The sequence below is a fragment of the Microcaecilia unicolor genome, chromosome 8 (genome assembly GCF_901765095.1).
Source record: "Microcaecilia unicolor chromosome 8, aMicUni1.1, whole genome shotgun sequence".
Classification (NCBI taxonomy): Eukaryota; Metazoa; Chordata; class Amphibia; order Gymnophiona; family Siphonopidae; genus Microcaecilia; species Microcaecilia unicolor.
This window is the reverse complement of record NC_044038.1, coordinates 118983142-119007855: the sequence shown is the minus strand read 5'-3', so window position 1 is coordinate 119007855 and position 24714 is coordinate 118983142. Positions and strand designations below refer to the sequence as shown.

Here is a 24714-nt window from a genome sequence, read left to right as displayed (position 1 = left end):
TTCAGACTGATGTAACAAGGCTTGGTACATCTAAACTACAAATTCAGGAGGGAAACCAGCTGCCCCGAGACAAAATTGGAGCTGGAGCAGACAGCAGCGTCTGACCCGGCAGACATTCCCACCAAAACCAGCATCGAGGGAGCAAGAGACACGACCGCATTACCGACACCCGAATCAGCACCCCACCCACTCCCCACCCCCCGACGCTGGTACTACCGATGCCGGCGATTTAGCCGGTCCTGGACCCTGCTCCACAAAAATTTCCTCCGCAGTGCAGAATTTGCAGACACCGCTTGACCCAAGGCCCCGACGCTGACAAATGGCGCATCGGCGCATTCTCACCGACATTATAGAGGAGTGTGGTAGCCGTGTTAGTCCACTCTTAAGGTTATCAATAGAAATCAAACAAAATAAAACATGGAAAAAAAATAAGATACCTTTTTAAGTTATGTCCAATAAAAAAAGGTATCATATTTTCTTTTCCATGTTTTATTTTGTTTGATTTCTATTGATCACCGACATTGAAAAGAGCTGATGAAGAAAACAAACTAACTCGAAAACGAAAGCAAAAACACTGTTCACAAACACCAAAGGAGCTGCCCTGCTTACCCAATCTCAGGCACAAACAGCAACGCTGTAAATCATGGACAGAGACCCCTACAGATCTCAGCCCCTACAAAGCAGGTTTGTTTGTTTTTTTAAGATGCACAGTAATTAGCTGAACCTTTCACCAGAAAAATTACCAAGCGAGAATAGAGAAAGCATGAGACTGAAGGACTCACCACCCTGCCACCTGCTGGAGACTGAGATTACTGGATCTTTGTCTGGCAAGGGCTCTTACTGGCTCGCTAGAGTCAGTTTTTTCTCAGTCTCCTCCTGCTGGAAGGCGTACACAACCCATCAGTCACATTCTGGGCTAGTCCGGAGGGATGCTAAGGAATGGCCCTTTTTCACTGGACGGGGGGGGGGGGGGGGGGAGCCTTTGTAAATCAAAGCCCAAAAAACTAGCATATACCTTAGGAAGTATTTACTCTCCCCCCCTCCCCATTTCAGTGGAAACATTGGCAATGGGAGAAGGGAGGTTGAGAGCGGTCTCAACTGCTGGCTCCTAAATGCAAAGAATGTTTTAATGGGAAAATTAAGTTCTTACCATGATAATTTTCTTTCCTTTAGTCATAGCAGATGAAGCCATTACGTATGGGTTGTGTCCATCAACCAGCAAGTGGAGACAGAGAGCACTCAACTTTTCACAGTGCCTCATGGCCAGCTAGCTCCACTGCCTCCTCAGTATTTGAAGCTTCCAAAGCAGAATGGCAAAACGCTATGGGAACAACATGAACTTTCCTCACAGCGAACGATGGCCCCTTAACAAGGGCATGAACTCAAAAGGAGGGAATGAACACATCCTCCTGGAGGGTATAAACTCGTCCTCCTTATTGTATAACTGGAGGGGATACACGCAACCTCCTGGAGGGAATGGACTCATCCTCCTATAAATGAACATGAATCCTGAAGACTGTTTTCCAACTTTCTCCCAAGGAAGGAACTTCAGGAAACAAGAACAGAACCTAAAATCAGAATCACTGCAATACAGACAATCATACAGGGAGGGCTCATGGCTTCATCTGCTATGACTAAAGGAAAGAAAAGAAAATTATCATGGTAAGAACCTAATTTTCCCTTCCTTGTCATCAAGCAGATGAAGCCATTACGTATGGGATGTAACAAAGCAATCCCTAAATAGGGTGGTAACAAGCCACACCACGCGCTAGCACCTGTGCTCCAAAACGCGCATCCTTACTGGCAGCCACATCCAGCCTGTAATGTCAGGCGAAAGAGAGCTTAGAAGCCCATGTTGCAGGACTGCAAATCTCATGAAGAGATAGTGCTCCAGTTTCCGCCCAGGAAGAGGAAATCGCTCTTGTGGAATGTGCCTTAAAGGCTTCAGGCGGAGCCCGGCCAGACAGCAGATATGCTGAAAAGATAGCTTCTTTGAGCCATCGGGCAATAGTGGCTTTAGACACTGAAGACCCTCTGCAAGGACCTGCAAACAGCACAAAAAGATGATCAGAGGTCCTGAAAGAATTTGTAATTCGCAGATACTGCAACAGAGTCCTGCGCACATCCAAAAGATGTAATTGCCCAAATGAATCTGGAAACTCCTCCTCAACAAAGGAGGGAAGAAAAACAGGCTGGTTTAGGTGAAACGCTGAAACCACCTTAGGCATGAAGGAAGGCACGGTCCGAACCGTAACCCCTGACTGATAATTGCAGAAAAGGGTCTCTACAGGACAGCGCCTGGAGCTCTGACACCCGTCTCGCCGAGGTAATGGCCACTAAAAAGACGGCCTTCAGTGTCAAATCTTTCTCTGAAGCACACCAAAGCGGTTCAAATGTAGCCCCCTGAAGGGCCTTCAATACTAACCCCAGGTTCCAAGATGGACAAGGTGCCCACATGGGAGGATGGAGCCAAAGCACCCCTCTAAGAAACCGTGCCACATCTGGATGAGCAGCTAAGGACACGCCTTCAACCTTGCCACGCAGGGAAGCCAATGCTGCCACTTGGCAAGGAGTTATAGGCCAAGACTTTGTGTACACCATCCTGCAAAAAGTCCAGAATCAGCGAGACAGGAGCCCGCAACGGAGAAAGCGCTCTTGAAACACACCAGACTTCAAACTGGCGCCAAATTCTGGCATAAGCCATGGAAGTGGAGCGCTTATGGGCCTGCAGGAGAGTGGAAATTACCTTGAGTAGCCTTTATCTCTCAATTGCGCCCTCTCAATCGCCATGCCATAAGACCAAAGCGGCAGGCGTCCTCCATGGCCACTGGACCCTATGACAACAGGTGCGGAACCAGAGGTAACGGAAAGGGAGCCTCCAACAGCATCTGTCGGAGGTCCGCATACCAAGGCCTCCTGGGCCAATCCGGGGCGATGAGCACCACTTCTTCTGGATGCAGCCGAATCCGCAGGAGCACTCGCTCTATCAAGGGCCACGGAGGGAAGACATACAGCAAGCCCAGGGGCCAGGGTTGAGCCAAGGCATCCAACCCGGCAGAGCGAGGATCCCTCTTGTCTGCTGAAGAAGCACGGGACTTTGGCATTGGAACTGGTCGCCATAAGATCCATCACTGGCTTGCCCCATTTGGCACATATCCGCAGGAATACATCGTCTGCTAGTTCCCACTTCGCTGGATCGATCTGATGCCTGCTTAGTCAGCTTGCACGTTGCTCTGACCTGCAATGTGAGCTGCCGACAGAAACTGTAGATGCAGCTCGGCCCAGCGGCAAATTTGTTCGGCCTGCGCGGCTAGAGCTCTGCACTGAGTTCCGCCATGTCGATTTATGTAGGCCACTGCTGTCGTGTTCTCCGACATCACTCGGACAGCCAACCCTGGCAATGTGCGCCCCAGCCCTTCAGGCTGGGATCTGTCACCACTAGGCACCAATCGGGGAGCGCCAGCGGCATTCCCCGCCACAACATGCTGGCCGAGAGCCACCACTCCATACTGAGGCGGGCCGCAGGGAGCCAAGAAAGTCTGCACTGATAATCCTGAGATACTGGAGACCATCGTTGAAGTAGAGAATACTGTAGAGGTCTCAGGTGCGCTCTCGCCCATGGCACCACTTCCAAGGTGGCAGTCATCGATCCCAACAGCTGGACAATGTCCCAAGCTCGCAGGCGGGTCATCCTCAGGAGCAGACAGACCTGATTCTGAAGCTTGCACCGCCTTTGTTCGGGAAGAAACACACAGCCAGAGGCTGTGTCGAACCTGGCCCCCAAATATTCTAGAGATTGCGAGGGGGTCAGGTAGCGTTTGGCCATATTGACGACCCAGCCCAGAGATTGAAGGACTGAAACCACTCTGGCTGTAGCTAGATGACTTTTTCTGAGTCTGCTCTGATGAGCCAGTCGTCTAGGTACGGGTGAACCCGGATATCCTCTCGCCTGAGAAAAGCAGCTACTACCACCATTACCTTGGAGAAGGTTCGGGGAGCTGTGGCAAGGCAAAAAGGCAAGGCCCGAAACTGGAAATGTTTTCCCAACATCACAAACCGCAGAAACTTCTGGTGCGGGGGCCAAATGGTATGTGCAAGTGAGCTTCTTTCAGGTCCAGAAACGTGAGAAACTCTCCTGGCTGTACCGCCGCAATGACGGAGTGCAGGGTTTCCATGTGGCACCACAGAGTAAATGGAGTAGCGGCCTAGACCTTGTTCGGCGGGAAGCACCGGGGTCACAGCCCCTATCTGGCACAGACTGTGCAAAGTCTCCTCTACCGCCACCCATTTGGCAGCAGAACCGCATTGGGACTCCACAAACACGTCTCTCACCGGGGCATTGAATTATATTCGGTATCCGTCTCTGATCAGGTCCAAGACCCACTGATCTGCGGAGATTTTGGCCCACTCCTCGAAAAAGAGAGAAAGTCTTCCTCCGATGACAGAAAACGAGGAGGGGGCCGGCACACCATCATTGAGAGGGTCGCCCCTGAACCGGCAGCTGCGGAACATTTGTCTGAGCGAAAGGAGTTTCTCTGCTGAAAGCGGGCACGTGAAGTGAACCCAGCAGCACGCCCCGGGTGGTACCGTCTAGCTTCACGGAAGCGAGGTCTGTAAGAGGAGCGGACCGCCTGACCCTTAGAGGAAGGCTTCGGCCTATCTTCGGGCAAGCGCTGAGGTTTGGAATCCCCCAGGCCTTTAACAAATGTTTTCCAGCTCCTCACCAAACAGGAGAAGGCCTTGAAAGGGCAACTTCACCAACCTTTGCTTAGAGGCCATGTCCGCCGCCGAATGTCATAGCCAAAGAGTGCGGCGAGCCACCGCTCTGACCATATCATAAAGGGCGTCAGCCAAAAAGGACAAGGCCGACTCCATCCGCGGAGCCACTTCAGATAAGGTCTCCGCTCCATCACCGGGCTGTTCCACTGCCTGCTGTAACCAAGCCAGGCAGGCTCTAGCAGCATAACAACTGCATGCAGACGCCCGAACAGTGAGACCTGCCAAATCAAAGGACTGCTTCAGAGCTGAATCAAGCCTGCGGTCTTGAATATCCTTCAGGGCAACACCTCCTTCAACAGGGAGGGTAGTTCTCTTTGTCACAGCCGTGACCAGGGCATCCACTTCAGGCATTGCAAAGCGAGCCAAATGTTCCTCACTCAGAGAGTATAATTGCCCCATAGCCCTGGCAACCCTCGGGGTCAGCCCACTGAGCCGAAATAAGCTCTTGGATGGAGTCATGCGGAAAGGCTCGAGCAGGCTTTCTGGTACTAGCCATCCTTGGATTTACAGAGGAGGCTGTGCCACTCCCAGGATCTTCAATCGAGAGGGCTTGTAAGGCATCTGAAATAAGCGCTGGCAGCTCCTCGCGGTGGAAAATCCTCACCGCAGACAATCACCAAGCTTCTGTGGCAATTCTGCACCCGACTCTGGCTCCTCAGCCCAAGAAGTTCTGCCAGATCCCTCAGAATCCTCATAGCCCGACCACGGGGGGGGGGGGGGGACCACACTCAGAAGGGGAATTAGCTCTTCTGCGTTTATCAGGAGGATAAGAAACAGGCAAAGCCAACTCCAAAAGGCCAGGATCCACCGGGGGCGGGCAGGCAGAGGGTCTGAAGATCCCTGTGGAAGAGCTCTTAAGCATGTACGCCCTATGCAGCATTAAAAAAAAATCAGGGGAGAAAACCGCTCCCTGACCGCCCAGGGCTATCAGCTCTATTATTAGCCTCACTCAGAGGACCCCCCCCAGATTCAGGGCTCTCCGTCGCAACGGAGGCCGCGCCATTTAGAAAATCCAAAATGGCGTCCGCTGCCAGCTCAGAGCGCAACAGATCACCACTCGCCATACTCTGCCGGCTCTACAGTCTGTACAGTACGAATTACAGAGCCCTGCTGCTGATTTACGCTTGCAACATTTAGAACAGCGCTTTACAGTCTCCGCAGCCATCGCCGAAAACGGCAGTAAAATTCAAAAATGGCGGTTCGCGCCAAAAACGATCGTAGGCCCACCCTGGAGGAGTCAGAAAACAATCTTACCTCATTAGACCGAGTATCACAGCTCTGGTCCTGCAGAAGAATCTCAAGAAAAAAAAACTCTTTTCCAAGATCGCTGCGCTAAAGTGCGACGCGACTATTTTTTTTTACGTTGTAAGGAAAGCAGAGGCAAAAGAGGTAAATAAAAACAATCCGGAGGCTCAGATAAGTGGGAAAGGCAGGGAAAGGCGAACCAATGTGCCTGCATCCACTGAGTGGGAAAGGACAGGGAAAAGCAAGCTAATATGTTCACATCCACGGGGGCATGGGTAAGGCAGGGAAAGGGCTGACCTATGTGCCTTCAAAGTGAAGCTGCTATAGCCTCTAACACCCCGGCTAACAACTGGCAAGCCAGGAGCCACCCCCAGGCAGATTTTTGATGGAGCTCGAAGAAGCTGCTGCCACCCTGCTTGGGGAGATAGAGAATACTGAAGAGGCAGTGGAGCTAGCTGGCCATGAGGCACTGTGAAAAATTGAGTGCTCTCTATCTCCCCCTGCTGGTTGATGGACACAACATGGCTTCATCTGCTTGATGACAAGGAAACAAGCCTTACCACATTAAGTAGCTGATGAAGATCAAAGATATGAACCCCTTCTTCCTGTTCCCTCTTTTGAGATTTGAACCCCTTCTTCCTGTACCCTTTTCTCCTTCTAAAGCAAGTCCCTGGAGAAGGGGGTAGTAATCTTTATGGAGGAAGACTGATAAACAAGTCCTACTAGGTAAAAAAAAATCTTTTCTAGGAAACACTTGGCCAAAGGTGTTTTTTCATAAGCTTCCCAATCCAAATGCTGCTGTAAACATTTGAAAGTAATGATGGGAAAGAATGAAAAAAAACTGTGAAACAAGTTAGACCTACCTACATTGTCTCATCTTACCGAAAGCAAAAACAGCTTACCTGTAAATGGGGATGACACCACCAACACTAATGGCCCTCCAAGTTCAGAATAATCCAACATTACACAGTCTTCCACCAAAAGCATGTGTGCAACTTCTTGCACTACAGCTACCCTCAAGAATCTCAAAGCTTGAGGGGCTGGGGGGTGGCATGCACTTGCAGCCAATTTAACCTATCTACACGAAACCCTCAAAGCAATTTCACTTTCTCGGACAAAAGCTGTGATAAAAATGAGGAACCCCATAGCTGAGGGTGGCCCTATTTTGATTTCATTGAGGATCCTCACAGCTATCTAAGACAGGTGTATAAAGAAAGGCACCAACTAAAAGAAGGTCATATAGAACTACCAGTGCAAACGCTCTGCCTTACGATATTTTTCAAGATGTAAAGTTCATCTCATAGCTCTATGTAATTTTTTTTTCAATGGACATAACACCAATGGGCAACAGATACTACTATAGCCAACTTGATACAACCTCTATTGTACTGACAAATTCTATGCCACACTATATAGCAGTGGAACATGTAGTTTGATAGTCCAATATATATTTAGTTTGATAGTCCAATATATATATATTTTTAGTTACCAAGGCTCCTAATCTGAAGGCGCAAAGGGCTATGAAAAGTTGCATAGTCTAGTTGTGGTAGTCATACATAAATGTAGCATTCTTACATTGCAATCGTCTGAACAATCTTTTCACCCACAATAGATCAAAAGATGTAATAAAGACTGACCTCTATTGTGTCTGAATTATGAATATGAGCCATCTGAGATGAGTACCTGAAACTCACTCTTCTGGCTGAAGTTACCAACACTAAAAAATAAAGATTAAGAAGTTTAAGTGTTTGTTCCTAGGACCCCCAACATAGTTCTATAGCACAGATCAAGGGGAGAGACTCAGGAATAATCAAATTAAATACTTATTTATGGAAAGGGTGGTGGATGTGTGGAATAGCCTCCCAGTTAAGTTACTGAAGACAGATTGATTACATTTAAAAAATAAAGCATGTGTCAAGCAGATGATCTTTGTAGATATTAGATAGCAATACTAGTAATTGGGAAGCGAAGCCAGTGCTGGGCAGACTGTTTGTGCCCTGATTGTGGCTAGACAGACTGGCCACCTTCAGATAGCTGAATCAAGTAGAAAGGGTGATGTCAAAGCCAGAAGGATGCTCCGGTGCACAGGGAGAGGGATGACCAGCAGGGGGGGGGGGGGGGGGGATTTTTTAAAATTAGAATACTGTGTGCAATTCTGGACACCTAACCTACAAAAAGATATAAACATGGAGTCAATCCAGACGGCAGGTACAAAATGGTAAAATTGTGTGTCTTAACTGATAATTTTCTTTCCTTTAACGCAGCAAATGAATCCAGGAACCAGTGGGTTAAGTCCGCCTACCAGCAGGTGAGAGATAGAGATAAACAAACTAAAGCCAGTGATGCCAGACAGCCAGCTCCTTCCTCAGTTAGTATGTCATTCATAAGCATTTGCCAAGGCCAAAAATATGAAACAAACCAGAAACCATCCTCACTATGAAAAACAGAGAACCAAATAAGAACTTCGAAACAACCAACTTGATCCAGAAACTGGAATCCTTATGTCTGAACTCTGTAAGAGAACCCGGAAGGAAAAAATAGCCACACTGCGCGGAAAATGACAAAAACATCGGCTGAACTAGGGAGGGATCCTGGATTCATCTGCTGCGTTAAAGGAAAGAAAATTATCAGATAAGACAATTTTACCTTCCTAGTCACTTGCAGCAGATGAATCCAGGAACTAGTGGGATGTACCAAAGCATTCCTTAAGTAGGGTGGGAAGCCGACGCTCCCCACGCCAACACTCCCGCCCCAAAACTCGCATCCTCCCGAGCAGACACGTCTAGCCTGTAATACTTCACAACAGTATGACGGGACGCCCAAGTAGCCACCCGACAAATCTCTTCTAGAGAAAAGGCAGACGCCTCCGCACAAGAAGCCGCCTTTGCCCGAGTAGAATGCGCCTTCAGGGCCACTGGAGACGCCCATCCTTGTAGCAGATACGCCGCTCTAATGGCTTCCCTAATCCAGCGAGCAATGGAAGCCTTAGAAGCCGCCTCACCTCTTTTCGATCCAGACAAAAGCACAAAGAGATGATCCGAGAGTCAAAACTCGTTAGAGATCTGCAAGCACCGAAACAAGGCTCTCCGCACGTCCAGGAAACTTGCGAGGCAAACTCCCCCGGATAATCCTCTCTTTGAAAAGATGGAAGATAAACCACCTGATTGACATGGAAAGCCGAAACCACTTTAGGTAGAAACGACAGCCCCATCCAGATAGACACCCCTGCTTCAGAAAACTGCAAAAAAGGATCTCTGGAAGACAAAGCCTGAATTTCAGAAATCCTCCTAGCCGAAGCAATGGCCACAAAAAAACAAGTGTTAGATCCTTCTCAGAAACATTCAACGGCTCAAACGGTGGGGCCTGGAGGGCTCGCAGTACCACATTCAAATGCCACGCCAGGCACGGCTGCCACAGAGGCAGCTGAAGAGCCCCAGCGTAGGAAACTGACCACATCAGAGTGAGCTGCTAAAGAGGAACCGTCCAGTTTGCCCCCAAAACAAGCTACCGCGGCCACCTGCACGCAAAGGGAATTATATGCCAATCCCTTTTGAAGACCATCCTGAAGGAACTCCGGAATAACCTGAATGTCCGCCCAAAAAGGCGATTCAGCACGCAAAGCACCACGTCGAGAAAGCTTTCCAAACTCACGTGTACACTGCTGAAATAGACTGCTTCCATGCCCCCAAAAAAGAGTGGCAATGACTGGTCCTGAAAATCCCTTCTTCCTCAGCTGCCGCCTCTCAATAGCCGGCCGTAAGACCAAAGCGGAAGGGATTTTCCATCTGAACTGGCCCTTGATGCAGCAGATCAGGAGTCACCGGAAGTCACAACGGTGGCTCTGAGAGTGCAACGACAAGATCCGCATACCACAGCCATCGGGGCCAGTAGAACGTCCGGCCCCTGATGCCGCTCTATGCGGCAAAGAACTCTCCTTATCAGAGGCCACGGTTCCTACAGTTAAATCCTTTAGATATCTAGGGGTCATTATTGATTCTGCCTTAACTTTTGAGGAACAAATATCTGATGTAGTTAAAAAGTCCTTTTTTCACTTAAGGAAGCTCTGTTCAATTAGAAATGTAGTAAGTAGAGGCTCTTCAGAAACACTGACGTAATCGTATATTACATCACGGTTAGATTATTGTAATGTTATCTATGCAGCGATTACCAAAGTGAATTTAAAAAGAATACAAAGAATTCAAAATACAGCAGCACGTATGATCTTTAAGGCACGGAGAGATGACAGAAAAACACCTTTATTATATCAAATCCATTGGCTTCCAATTGAAACAAGAGTCAAATTTAAAGTGCTTGTCTTAACACATAAGGCACATCTACTTAATCCTAACTATTTATCCAACTTGACAATTCCCTATTCTCCTGCACGGACTCTCAGAAAACTGACAATAGGCTAGTCATTCCTTCGCCTACTAAGGCTCGACTGGAATCCACATGTGCATCGGCGTTCTTCTGTCTCCTACTCTTTGGAACGGACTTGCAAAAGAGATTAGACTTTTCTTCTTACCAATCATATAGAACAGAATCTATAAATAGGGTAGTTGTTAAAGTCCAGGCTAAACTGTATTTAATTTGTATTAATTTAGATAACTGTTTTATTAGTTATGTTATTTTTTGGTTTGCTGTGCATTCCTATTGACTGGCATTCCTATTTGTTTGGTTATGAAATGTATTTTTCAATGTAAACCTTCTGTTTTGTAATTGCTATAAGAAACGGTATATAAAAGGAATAAATGAATGATACAGTAGCTGTTCCGGCAATGGCTGGAGAAGAGCATTCAAGCGTGCGGATCCTGGCTGCCGTTTGCGGCTGAAGAACTGGGGAACTTTGGCATTGCAAACCATGGCCATGAGATCCATTATTGGTCTTCCCCAACGTTGACAGATCAGCTGAAAAGCCAAGTCCGACAGCGTCCATTCCGCTGCATCCAAAAGAGTCCGGCTAAGAAAATCCGCTTGAACATTGTCTTGACCCGCAACATGCGCTTCCGCCCATACTAGAAGACGAGACTTCCACTACCAAGGGAAGACTGCGAGTGCCCCCCTGCCAATTGATGTAGACCACCGTCGTGGTGTTGTCTGAGAATACATGAACCCCTGCAGAAGGTCCTAAAAACTCTGCAGCGCATTCACGACTGCTTGCAACTCCAGACGATTTATCGGCCAAGTCGCTTCGAGAGGGGTCCATGATCCCTGGGCTACTCGATGAAGACAATGGGCTCCCCAGCCCGCAAGCCTGGCATCCATCACGCCTACCACCCAATTGGGAGACGGCAGAGAAACACCTTTCTGCAATTGGCTAACCGGAGCCACCACGCAAGACTGTCCCTGGCCCGGCTCAACCAAGGAAGGCGTCGTTGATAATCCAGCAACATCAGCGACCATCTGCTCAAAAGGAAATTATGAAGAGGCCGCATGTAAGCCCTTGCCCATGGAATGACCTCCAAGGGAACCGAGGAGCTGAACATAGTCCCACACTCGGGGGGAGCACCACCACTCAATAAGGTCCATACCTGAGAAAGCAATTTGATCCTTCACCCCTCGGGGAGAAACACCTTCCCCTGCTTCGCATGGAATTGCACTCCAAGATACTCCAGACTGAATAGGAACCAGATGACTTGTCCATATTGACCAATCACTCAGTCAGTGACCACTCAACTCTCCTCTGCTGTCGTCGCCCGAATCAGCCAGTCATCGATATATGGATGCACTCGAATCTCCTCCTTCTGCAGGAACGCCGCCACCACCACCACGGAAAAAGTGTGTGGGGCAGTGGCCATTGCGAAAGGAAGGGCCCGAAACTGGAAGTGCTGACCCAGCACCGCAAATCTGAGAAATCTCTGATGGGGCTGCCAAATGGGAATGTGCAAGTAAGCTTCCCTCAAATCGAGAGACATCAAAAACTCACCTGGTTGAACAGCAATAACACCCCTTGATGTCTCCATGCGGAAGTGACGAACCCGCAAAAACTGGCATACTTTTCTGAGATCGAGAATAGGCCGAAAAGCCCCTCCCTTCTTTGGAACCACAAAGAAGATGGAGCACCGACCTGTGCACCTTTCAAAAGAAGGAACAAGCACGATAAAACCTATCCTTAGCAGGTCTCGCAAACACTGCAGAACCGGTGTCCTCTTGGCCCGCGATACACAGCGGGACTCCAGAAAAAAGTCTGCGACGGGAGAGAATTCTAGCTTGTAACCTTCTCGCACCACAGAGGACCCACTGGTCCGAAGTAATTCTGGTCCACTCTGGAAAAAAAAGAGAAAGCCAACCACCGATCTGCTCTCATCCCGAGTGGACCTACGCCCCATCACTGGGAGGTCTGAGAAGGGGGTCCAGCCAGACGCTTCTCGTTGCGAAAGGAAGAACACTGCACAAAACAAGGACGCTGAAAGGCTGCATTGCATCGCCCCGGGCGATACAGTCGCGTCTCTCTGAAACGTGACCTCGAGGCTCCCTAACTGGAAGTAGACTTGGGTCTATCCTCCAGAAGACGCTAAGATTTGGAATCCCCCAAATGTTTAACAATCTTTTCTAGGTCTTCTCTAGGGCAATTTAATGAGCCGTTGCTTAGAGGCCATATCTGCGGCCCAATGGCAGAGCCACAGAAGACGCCGAGAGGAAACGGTCAAGGCCATGAGTTTGGCCGAAGCACGGACCAAATCATACAAGGCATTCGCCAAGTACGCCAACCCAATATCCATCAGCGACATCTGAGGAGTTGCCGGTATATCAGACTCCGAAATCAAATCCAAGACTGAATGTAGCCAACAGACCAGCTCTAGCCGCATAAGAACTACAAACAGAAGCTTGAAGTGTCAAAGCGGCCACCTCAAAGGCATGTTTTAAAGAGGCCTCTAGCCGTCTGTCTTGCATATCCTTAAGTGCCACACCACCTTCCACTGGAAGAGTAGCCTTCTTAGTGACCGCCGTCACCAGGGCATCCACCCTAGGAGGAGCAAACTGCTCTAAACAGTCCGCTGAAACCGGATACAGCCTGGCCATAGCCCAGGCTACTTTCAGCCCCCCCCCCCCCCCACACCCGCCTACTGGGCAGAAATGAACTCTTCAATAGGTTCATGTACCAGGAAGGTAGTCTAGTACTAGACATCTTGGGGTTGACCGCCTGAGAAGCCGCAACCTCAGGGTCCTCTATATTCAGTGCTTCCAGCGCCTGAGAGATAAAGGAGGACAACTCCTCCTTATGGAAAATCCTTACGGCGGAAGAGTCCTCCGGTTGGTCAGTGAGGACACCGTCCTCCACCCCCATCTGCTCCGAGCCACCACGGAGGAAGCTGCAGGCGACCGTATGCAGGACCCCTGCTCAGACCCCAAAGAAAGCCTAGGCTTTTTAAGGAAGGAGAAATCCTCTGGGGAAAACCCCAAAATCTCTTGGTTACCCCCAGACCCCCTGAGAGAATCAAAGGCCGAAGCTGTCGCAGCCGCGTGAGGGGGGCAAGGCCCTTTTCAACAAAAACGCCTGATGAAGTAGCAAAATAAACTCTGTTGAAAACCCCCTCCCCTGCAACGGAGGTCTCAGCCATGGCACCTGCACCACCGCCCACAGTGCCTGACGCCACCCACCCCCCCCCCACCAGGGGAGAAGCTTTGCCCAAAATCACTGCGACCGATCGCAAAATGGCGCGAGAATTGCCAGGTTCTGGACGGGAAAGCACACTCTCGGGGGGGGGGGGGGGGGCCCGCTCCGTCGAGTCCCACAAAATCAGCGCACCCCGCGCTGCAAAGGCCCGCCGCCGAGCGCCATTTCCCACATCACATCTACCCATTCCATGCCCCTTCTCTGTACCTTTTCTAATTCCACTATATCTGTTTTGAGATGAAGTGACCAGAACTGCACAAAATATTCAAGGTGCGGATGCACCATGGAGCGATACAAAGGCATTATAGTGTCCTCATTTTTTTCCATTCCTTTCCTAATACGTAACGTTCTATTTCCTTTCTTAGCTGACGCCGCACACTGAACAGAGGGTTTCAACGTTATCATCGACAATGACACCTAGATCCCTCTCCCGGTCGGTGACTCCTAATGTGGAACCTTGCCATTACATAACTATAATTTGGGTTCTTCTTTCCCACATGCATCACTTTGACTTGCTCACATTAAACATCATCTGCCATTTAGACGCCCAGTCTCACAGGGTCCTCTTGTAATTTTTCACAATCCTCTTGTGATTTAACTTTGAATAATTTTGTGTCATCAGAAAATTTAAACTCCCACTAGTTACTCCCATCTCTAGATCATTTATAAACATTAAAAAGCAAATGTCCCAGCAAAGATCCCTGGGGAACCCCACTATCTACCCTTCTCCATTGAGAATACTGATCATTTAACCCTACTCTGTTTTCTAACTTTTAACCAGTTTTTAATCCACAATAGGACACTACCTCCTATCCCATGACTTTCCAGTTTCCTCTGGAGTCTTTCATGAGGTAATTTTTTTATTTATTTAGAGTTTGCTCACACCTTTTTCAGTAGTAGCTGATGGTGAATTACATTCAGGTATGGTGGATATTTCTCTGTCCCAGGAGGGCTCACAAGGGAAAATTAGGTTCTTACCGTGGTAATTTTCTTTCCTTTAGTCACAGCAAATGAATCGATTAACTGATGGGTTGTATCCGCCTACCAGCAGGTGGAGATAGAGAACACTGAAAAACCACAGTGACCCTTGGACTGCTAGCCCCAACTGCCTTCAGTATTTTTTCCAAAGCAGAGTTAAAGGTAGAATAACAAACTTTCCTCACAGCGAACAAACGCCCCAGAACAGAAGCAATAATCACACAAAGGAGGGACGATCTCAACCTCCTATAACAGAACAGCATGTATAAATCCTGAAAACTGGTTTCCAACTTCTCCCGATGAGATATATAACTGCATGAAAGAACTGAAGAACAACAAAGTCAGCCAGAGAGGGATCATGGATTCATCTGCTGTGACTAAAGGAAAGAAAATTACCAAGGTAAGAACCTAAATTTTTCCTTCCTTGTCGTCAGCAGCAGATGAATCCATTAACTGATAGGATGTACAACAGCACTCCCTACTTAGGGTGGGAACAGGCCACTCCGCAAGCAAGCACCTGCGCTCCAAAATGCGCGTCCTGCTTTGCCGCAAAATCCAGCCTGTAATGCCGGACAAATGAGAGCTGAGAAGCTCAAGTAGCCGCACTACAAATCTCTTGAAGAGGGAGTGCTCCCGTTTCAGCCCACGAGAAGGAAATCGCTCTCGTGGAACGCGCGCGCCCTAAACGCTTCAGGCGGAGACCGACCTGAAAGCAGATACGCAGAATGACTTCCTTGAGCCAACGGGCTATAGTGGCCTAAGACGCCGAACACCAGCGTCGAGGACCTGACAACAATACGAAAAGGTGATCAGAGGTCCTGAAGTCATTTAACATCTGTAGATACTGCAACAGAGCCCTGCAGACATCCAAAAGATGTAATTGCACAAAGAAATCCAGAAAATCTTCCGTAGAAAAAGAAAAAAATGGACTGGTTCAGGTGAAACACTGAAACTACTTTAGGCAGAAAGGAGGGCACTGCACGTACCGTTACTACGGACTCTGAGAATTGAAGAAAAGGGTCCCGACAGGTAAGCGCCTGAAGCTCAGACACACATCTAGCCGATTTCATGGCCACCAAAAAGGCAGTCTTGAGAGTAACATCTTCTCCGAAGCTCGCTTAAGCAGCTCGAAAGAGACCCTTCAACACCAGCCCCAGGTTCCAGCAAGGAAAAGGCGGTCGCACTGGAGGGCGGAGCCTAAGCACCCCTCTGAGAAATCGGGCAATGTCCGGATGAGCAGCAAGGGATAAGCCCGAGACTTTCCCTCGAAAGCATGCCAATGCTGCCACTTGAACCCGCAAGGAACTGTAAGCCAGACCTTTTTGTAAGCCATCCTGCAAAAAGTCCAGCACTGGCGAGACTGTAGCCCGCGTGGGTGTGATCGCCACCACGCCTCAAACTTGCGCCAGATCCAAGCATAAGCTGCGGAGGTGGACCGCTTGCGGGCCTGCAAGAGAGTGGAAATGACCCTGTTAGAGTAGCCCTTGTCTCTCAATTGCGCCCTCTCAATAGCCAGGCCGTAAGACCAAATCAGCAGAGATCCTCCACAGACACCATACCCTGAACCAACAGGTTCGGCACCAGGGCAAATGCACCGGAGCGTCCACCAACATCCGGCAGAGATCCACATACCACGGATGCCTTGGCCAATCTGGAGCGATGATAATCACCAGACCTCGGTGCTGTCAAATCCGCAGTAGGACTCACCCTATCAAGGGCCAAGGAGGGAACACATACAGGAGCACCGAGGGCCAGGGTTGAGCCAGAGCATCCAACCCCACCGAGTGAGGATCTCTCCTGCTGAAAAAGCGAGGGACTTTGGCGTTTGCACTTCACACCATTAGATTCATTCCGGGTGTCCCCCATTTGGCACAAATCTGAAGAAAAACTTTTGCCAGTTCCCATTCCGCCGGGTCGATTTGATGCATGCTGAGAAAATCGGCTTGCACATTGCTCTGACTTGCTATGGTGGAGCTCAGCCTAGTGGCAAATCTGAGCGGCCTCCGCGGCCAGGGCCCTGCACTGAGTGCCTCCCTGACGATTTATGTAGGCCACCGCTGTCGTGTTGTCTGACAGAACCCGGACAGCAAGCCCCTTCAGAGTCTTTTGGAAGGCCATAAGAGCCTGGAATATTGCTCTCAGTTCCAAGCGATTGATGGACCACCCTGCTTCCACGGGTGTCCACAGACCGAGCATAACTTACTTGGCCATGTGCTCCCCAGCCTAGGAGGCTGCCATCTTATCAGCAGGAAGGAAGCGCCAGCGGCATTTCTTGGCGCAGCATCCTGTCAGAGAGCCACCACTTCAAACTGAGCCGGGCCACAGGGAGCAACGTTAATCTGCGTTGATATTCCTGGGACATCGAAGACCATTGTTGAAGCAGGGCAATCTGCAGAGGCCTCATATGCGCTCTCGCGCAAAATCCCAAGCTCACGGGCGAGGCATCCACAGGAGCAGACAGACCTGATTCTGAAGCTTGCACCACCTTTGGTCGGGGAGAAAGACCAACCCCGAAGCAGTGTCGAACCAGACCCCCAAATACTCGAGAGACAGAGGGGGTCAGGTGACTTTTGGGTATATTGACCACCCAGCCTAGCGCCTGCAGGACTGTAACCACTCTGGCTATGGCAAGACGACTCTCGGTTGCCGAGTACGCTCTGATGAGCCAGTCGCCGAGATAAGGGTGAACTCTGATACCCTCTCACCTGAGACAGGCAGCTACGACCACCATTACCTTGGAAAAGGTACTGGGAGCTGTGGCTAGGTCGAAAGGCAAGGCCTGAAACTGAAAATGCTCTCCCAACACTGCAAAGCGGAGGAACCGCTGGTGTGGAGGCCAGATAGGAATGTGCAAATAAGCTTCTTTTAGGTCCAGAGACGCGAGAAACTCTCCTGGCTATACCGCCGCAATGACGGAGCGCAGGGTTTCCATGCAGAAATGTCGTACTCGCCTCATTTACTCTTCGTAAGTCAAGGATCGGCCTGAAAGACCTGCCTTTTCAGCGTGAGGCACCGGGACCACTGCTCCGAGGTGCAACAAGACTTGTAAGGTCTCCTCTACCGCCGCCCCAGTGCCGCATCGGGACTCAACACGCCTCTCACCGGGGTTCCAGTCAGTAACCTTCTCTGATCAGGTCCAGGACCCACTGATCTGAGGTAATCTTGGTCCACTCCTCGAGAAAGAGAAAGATGTCCTATTGCAGGCACGAGGAGTGGACCTTCGTCCAATCATTGTGGAGGACACCCCTGAACTCCTGGCCTGACCTGGCCCCTGCGGAAGCGTTTGTCTGAGTGAAAGGAGTTCCTCTGCTGAAAATGGGCACGTTGAGAAAACCCAGCAGAGCGCCCCAGGCGATACTGTGAACTTCACAGAAGCGAGGTCTGGAAGAGAAGGGAAACCCAGAACCTTTGGAAGAAGGCCTCAGCCTATCCTCAGGTAACTGCTGGGGTTTAGAGTCCCCCAGGTCTTTCACAATCTTCTCCAATTCCTCTCCAAATAAGAGGAGGCCCCGAAAGGGTACCCTCACCAGCCTTTGCTTAGAAGCCATGTCAGCCGCCCAATGCCGCAGCCAAAGGCTGCATGCAGAAACCGCCACAGACATCTGTTAGCTGAAGCTCTGGACCAGATCACAAAGGGCGTCAGCCAAAAATGACAGGGCCAACTCCATCCACAGGGAAACCTTAGAAAGGGAACCCGCACCATCGGCAGGCTGTTCCACCGCCTGCTGTAGCCAGGAAAGACATGCCCGGGCTGCATAGGAACTGCAAATAGACGCCCTTAAGGCAAGGCCCACAATTTGAAAAGGCCGCTTCAGCGCAGACTCCAGCCGGCCGGTTCTGCATGTCTTTCAAAGCGACCCCTCCCTCTACTGGGGAGAGTGGTCTGTTTAGTCACCGCCGTGACCAATGCATCACTTCAGGCATCCCAAAAAGGCCAAGTGCTCCTCACGCAGAGGGTAAAGCTGACCCATAGCCCTGGCCACTTTCAAAGGCCCATTGGGGTCAGACCATTGAGCAGAAATAAGCTCTTGGATGGAGTCGTACCCCGGTAAGGCCCGAGTAGGCTTCTTAGTACTTGCCATCCTAAGATTAACAGAGGAGGCCTCACCTTCAGCAGACTCAATCGAGAGGGCCTGCATGGCGTCAATAATGAGAGCTGGTAGCTCGTCGCGGTGGAAAATCCGGACCGCATTGGGATTATGCAAATCCAGTGGCAAACAGGCACCCTCCTCTGGATTATCCATCCCTGAGGGCCCTACCAGACCCCTCAGACTCCCCACAGCGCGACCACAGGGGGAAGGATATGCGCCACTTTCAGGACAGGGAATTTACCCGTCTATGTTTAGCGTGTTTCCAACGCTCGGGGAGGAAATAACCATCTGAAGCCCATCCCCGGGCATCAACACCAGAGGAAAGCCAGGATTGCAACGGCAGTGTCAGACACCTGCGGCCAGAGCTCTTTTCAGCATGAACTCCTTATGCATTAAAGCACAAACTCAGGGAGGGAAAAACTCCACCCTGACCCTCCGCCTCTGAATTAGTAGAAACGGAGCAGGAGCTCCTCTGGCCAGTCTCTAAACGAGGGTTCCCCCTGCACTCAGACTCCTCCGCAACCGCGAGGGTCGAGGACATGTGGCGTTTCCAAAATGGCGCCCGCTGCCAGCTCATTGAGCGGGAAGAAAACATCGCTCGCTATGCTCTTACTAGCTGTGAGCGTGTAAGGAGCACGTTTTACACAGCCCCGCTGCTGATCTGCGTTTACTACAACGGGAGCAGTTGCTTAAACTCCCTCAGCAGCCATCACCCGACTGGACGGAAATATAGTCATAAAATGGCGGCTTTGCGCAAAAACCTTACCAGTTCGGAACGGCGTCTGCGGGACCTCCTCAGAGGAGTGGGCACCACTCTCACCGAGTCAACGAGCGCCGGTCAAGTGCACAGAACCAGAATCTCTGGAAAAAGCCTCAGAACAGCCACGCAGTAAAAGCGTTTGCTTTTTTTTTTTTTTTACCGCTGTGAGGAAAGTTGGAGGCAGACGCAACAGAGGGACTCCAGGAGGGGGGGGGAATGGGTAAGGCAGGGAAAGGGCGAACCTATATGCCTTAAAGTGGGCACCACCAGCCACAAACACCCCTGCCTCAATTAGCAAAGCACAGGAGGCCAACCCAGGCAGTCTGAAATCCAGGAGCTGATCAAGCTATGCCACACCCTGCTGGGAGATAGAGAAATACTGACGGCAGTTGGGGCTAGCCGTCCAAGAAGCACTATGGTTTTTCAGTGTCTCAATCTCCACTGCTGGTAGGCGGATACAACCCATCAGTTAATGGATTCATCTGCTGTGATGACAAGGAATGGACTTGGGAAAAATCCACATTCGGGAATAAAATGTATAAAATGTTTGTCCGTTTGGTGTAGCTTGCCAGGTGCCCTTGATCTGGATTGGCACTGTCGGGGACAGGATGCTGGGCTCGATGGACCTTTGGCCTTTTCCCAGTATGGCATTACTTATGTACTTATGACAAGCAGCCCCGACTAAGGAGAAAGCACCAACTATGCACCCCAGCTCGCACACTGACAAGATGGCCAAAACCCTGTCAGCAACAGAAGAGAGGCCAGCTCACCCGGGGGAAAAGGTAAGGCCTATCCGAGCACAGCCCCTGCAAGCCGAAGATAGTCCACAACATGGCTTGGTCTCAATTGGGGGAAAACAGAATAGCTGCACTCAGAACACAAAGAAAAGCTGACAAATAAAATACTCATCTCAGCAAGCCATCGGAAAACCTGCCCTGCTACAGTGTCATATGGCATGCAGCTACCTGCCCCAATACTGGGAGACACCAGAATCTCTTCAAAAGCCATATGTGGACTTAGTCTTGATAGTCTTGAGAGGGGACATGGGATGACTAGGTGTACCCTCTAAAGGCGGCACCACTCAGCCCAAAACCCCTAGCTCGACCTGAACCGAGAGATCCAGAACAGGAAACTGCACAGAAGAATCCAGGGGAGCTCATGAGAGACCATCCATCTCCTGTTTCATACTGAATCACCAAGGACCATTCCATCCCATAAGACAGTGCAATTCCTCTACCTCCACCTGCTGGTAAGATAGGACAACCCGTAAGTCTCTGAATTCATCTGCTTTATTAAACCATGCTAAAGCTAATCGTTTTTACACGCATTCTAGTGGGTAGTTGGGCAAAAGCAATGCTCAGTTGCTTTCTGTCAATATCCTCTCATGTCAAAATAATGGTCTGCTGCCAATTCCTAGCAGCAGCCACTTTGAGACTGCAGCCAGGCAAACAGGAGAGCTCTGCCTGTGCTTGCTCAAATATCAAAATGACTTCCACGAGCTACAGTGGAAGTCTCAGAAGACTGCCACTAGAGATCAAAGCAGCTTTTTGGCCAGCAGAAAGGAATGGACATTGCTCCTGCCCCAACTACCCACTAGACCACCAAGCGTATGGACAGTTGGCCCAGGAGGAAGGGATTGTTCTTTGCGCTGAGGGGGTAGGGGGTTGAGCAAGCCCCTAGATGCGAATTTGTTTCAGCTGTGGCTAAAAGAGTGCACCAAATTTCAGCCAGATTTGGTTGCCCTCTACTCTGTGCTCAAACAGGTCCAGTTCGCGGATCTGGAATCCTGGGAGCAAGGGACTAAGGATCACCAGCCTAAACAACCTATCAGCTGGAGGTTTCCCACCAAGCACCAGCCCTCCTATATACTGATGTCACTGGAAACAATCTCTCTCTTCATGTGCTGGTAAGGCAAGGATAACAAACCAGTTATTCAGAACAGCATAACCAAGGCAATGAGGGTAGTAGTTTAAAGAAATGTCATCAAGGGGAAGGAGAACAAGCCATCACAGTAACATACTAAATTTACTGAAATCTGGCTCAACTTGGGAGGTTTATCACAAGTTTGCTATCGTTTTCAACAGCAATTGCTATTGTTTGGGTGTCTTCATGTGGTAGCTGGGGGGGGGGGGGGGGCATGGTTTCAACTTTTTTAAGTCATGCCATCCTCTGTCTTCAGGCAAGGCCCTGAAACAAAATCCTCATACAACTCCAGCTTCTCCTTTATAGGCACCCAACTCTGGAAATTACTGCCAAAAAGACCTGAAACTCACAAACTACCTAAACTTCTGTAAAAACCTAAAGACACGCCTCTTCATGAAGTTCCTCCCATCTGCCTAATCTCAAAAGCCACCAAAACATATCCAAAACAATCTCAGAAATGAACAATGCAAACCTCAACTCACAAATACAACCCATTCCCCCCCTACAAACCATAAACGCAAACTACACTAGAACTGATCACTTGTACCAAGTGCTATGCTTCAATTAAAAGGAAATCTGTACCACACTTGTTTCAACTAAACTGTAATCTGTAACTGCATCTGTCCTTACATATAATAGGTAAGCCACACTGAACCTTACCAATGGGTGGGAAAATGTGGGATACAAATGCAATAATAAAAACAAAACCTCCATGATCAGAGAACAATACTAGAAATCAAGTTGTGCCATTTCGTAAGATGGGAGCATCAGAGGCAAAAGAGCAGTACAGCTCTGAACTTACAATTTTAAACTGAATGTAAAATTCATACCCACTGGGACAACAGGGAAGTCAACTTGAGAGCCTCATCCGAGCTCATGTGCTGCATTTCAATCAAATTAACCATACTTTCACAATAGAATCTTTACTACTGCCTTGGAAAATAGAAAACTGCACCAAATCTGAATTTATCAGTACTATAACTCGAGTGATGCACTAGGGTAGTGGCTTATTTCTGATGTAATTTTTTTTTAGCTTGTAAAAATAACAGTACTACTGTGGGCCTGTAAAAGCAGAATCCCAAATTGTGCTGGTGTGTAGAAGAAACTTATTTAGGAGGCCTTTACTACTAACTACTACTACTACTACTTAACATTTCTAGAGCGCTACTAGGGTACGCAGCGCTGTACAATTAACAACGAGAGCCAGTCCCTGCTCAAAGAGAGCAGCTGGCGGTATATGCTAACTAAAAATGCTAGTGTGGCTCTAAAAGGCCTCCTAAGATTTAGGACTGCCTCTACATACTCACACAACTATTAATTTTTACAAACTAAAGAACAATTTACACTAGAAATAAGCCACCACCACAGTGCAACTTACAAAATCAGCATGATAAAAAGCTACAATCATTACTCATGAGTTAGCTGACAGAAACAGAAATTCAGCCCTAACCCCAACTATAAATTATAAATAAAAGTAGCTGAGAATGATTGTTTACTGGGCTGGAGGCACATGCTGGGTCAAAAGGTTATCCTAAAATAAGTAAAATATAGCAGTAATTTTAGATTTCCAGAAATTCCATTAAATTATTACATTCCTCCTCGCATAAACAGCAAATTAGATGCCCCAAGCTTCCTTGAATTCAGATACAAAGTACATAGGATTTGTAAGAGAGAAAAAGGGAGAGTTAGATAGCATGGATAGGCGATATGGTCTATCTGCCTCCATATCAGTTATCCACATTTAATAAAGCCAAACACCTAGGTGGTTATTTTATTCCAGATGCCACACTTCTGTTGTGAAACGTTTGAAGTAACATTCGTGTATAAAATAAACGCAGGTGTACAGATTATTCTAAATTATTCTGAAATGCTTATTTCAAAATACCATTTTAAGCTTATTAAAATTAATGTTTTGTTCCCTACAGTTCATTTTACTAACGTTTTCATAGCCACAAGAATATTCTGACAAAATAACATATTAAAATCAAATTACAAAACTATATAACGTTAAGAAATATGGAGGGCCGGAACAAGGCACTACAAGATTCGTTCTCACACGTGTTGTGGTCAGAACTAATCTTGTAGTGCCTTGTTCCGGCCCTCCATATTTTTTTAATGTTACGTTTACAGCAAAACTCAACGCTAAATGATTTTATAGATATCACAGATCTTCAGAAAAATCGAATGTGAAAACTAAAAAATCACTGACTCAGTGGAAAAAATAAACTTACGTCAAACATACAATATTTAATAAATACAAATAACTTATTCCTACACAGTAAATCTAAAATAAAATCCCGTAAAACCCACTCGTCACCAAATAGTTGTGTGTATATATATTTAAGAAACATAACCTCTCAAATTACGACTCCATTCGGCTCTGCAAACAAAAGCCAATAAAACAGTCAAGACGCCATAATCTTCTAACCGATAAATGGTCGGAGCCTCTCGCTCAATGCCGCAAGGATTTTCTCACCAAACCAAAATCTACTATTCTGTTCCGAAAGACAACCCAGATGCCCTTCCAAACCATCTTTTGTAACCAATATAGAAGTTATTTTGTGGCTTAATACGGTTTCACTTTTACCCCGCCCAGCCTTTTCTTGCGCCTTTTTTTCCGCCACATTTCTGGACCCGTTTCTTTTACAACCTGCCTTCACCTATTTCGATAATTTTTCTTAACCATTAATACATACTCCTCCTTCCCATATTCACCATTTTCTAACCTTTCGTCCTCCTACCTTTTCTTCACTCTTTTTTTTTCTTACCACACAAGCTCCGTTTCACACCTCACCAAGCAACGTCCGAACAGCGCATACGGCCACCACAAATTCCCAGAAACACACAGAAAAGACAAAATGCGCATGCGCATAACCACTCCCCAAATAAACGATTACAGCATGTCCCACTTTACGTAATTAACATTACATTGTACATTCTCGCGAGAGCCAGTGTTAACAGTCTCAAAAAACGCGCCGCAGAATTCTAGAAATTGTCGAGCCCTCCACTCCACCATGATCCCATCTCCGAATTGCTTCTGACGCAGATACTAGCGGCGTGGTAACTAAACATGTTAAATACAGAAAACAAACCTAAAAAAACTTATTTTTTTTGGTGTTTGAAACAAATACGGATTAGAACGTTATCCACGGCCTATACCTCCTAGTCGTTTCAGAGAATATTACTACTACTTCTGCTACTATTTATCATTTCTATAGCGCTACAAGGCATACGCAGCGCTGTACACCAATACACAAAAAGACAGCCCCTGCTCAAACAGCTTATAATCTAGATAAGAGGTAAACAGACAGAACAATTAA

The 24714-nt window shown here is 48.4% G+C and overlaps 1 protein-coding gene across 2 annotated transcripts in view; it reads right to left on the bottom strand.

Annotated features, from left to right (window-relative positions):
• MATR3 (matrin 3) overlaps positions 1-24251 on the bottom strand; it is a 354187-nt gene extending 329936 nt beyond the window's left edge. The window contains exon 1 of one of the 2 annotated variants that reach the window (XM_030210961.1): positions 24189-24251. The gene's annotated coding sequence lies outside the window, so the exon portion shown is untranslated. The remainder of the gene's footprint in view (positions 1-24188) is intronic. The other variant, XM_030210962.1, reaches the window with a different exon arrangement.
• Between the last annotated feature and the right edge of the window lie 463 nt (positions 24252-24714).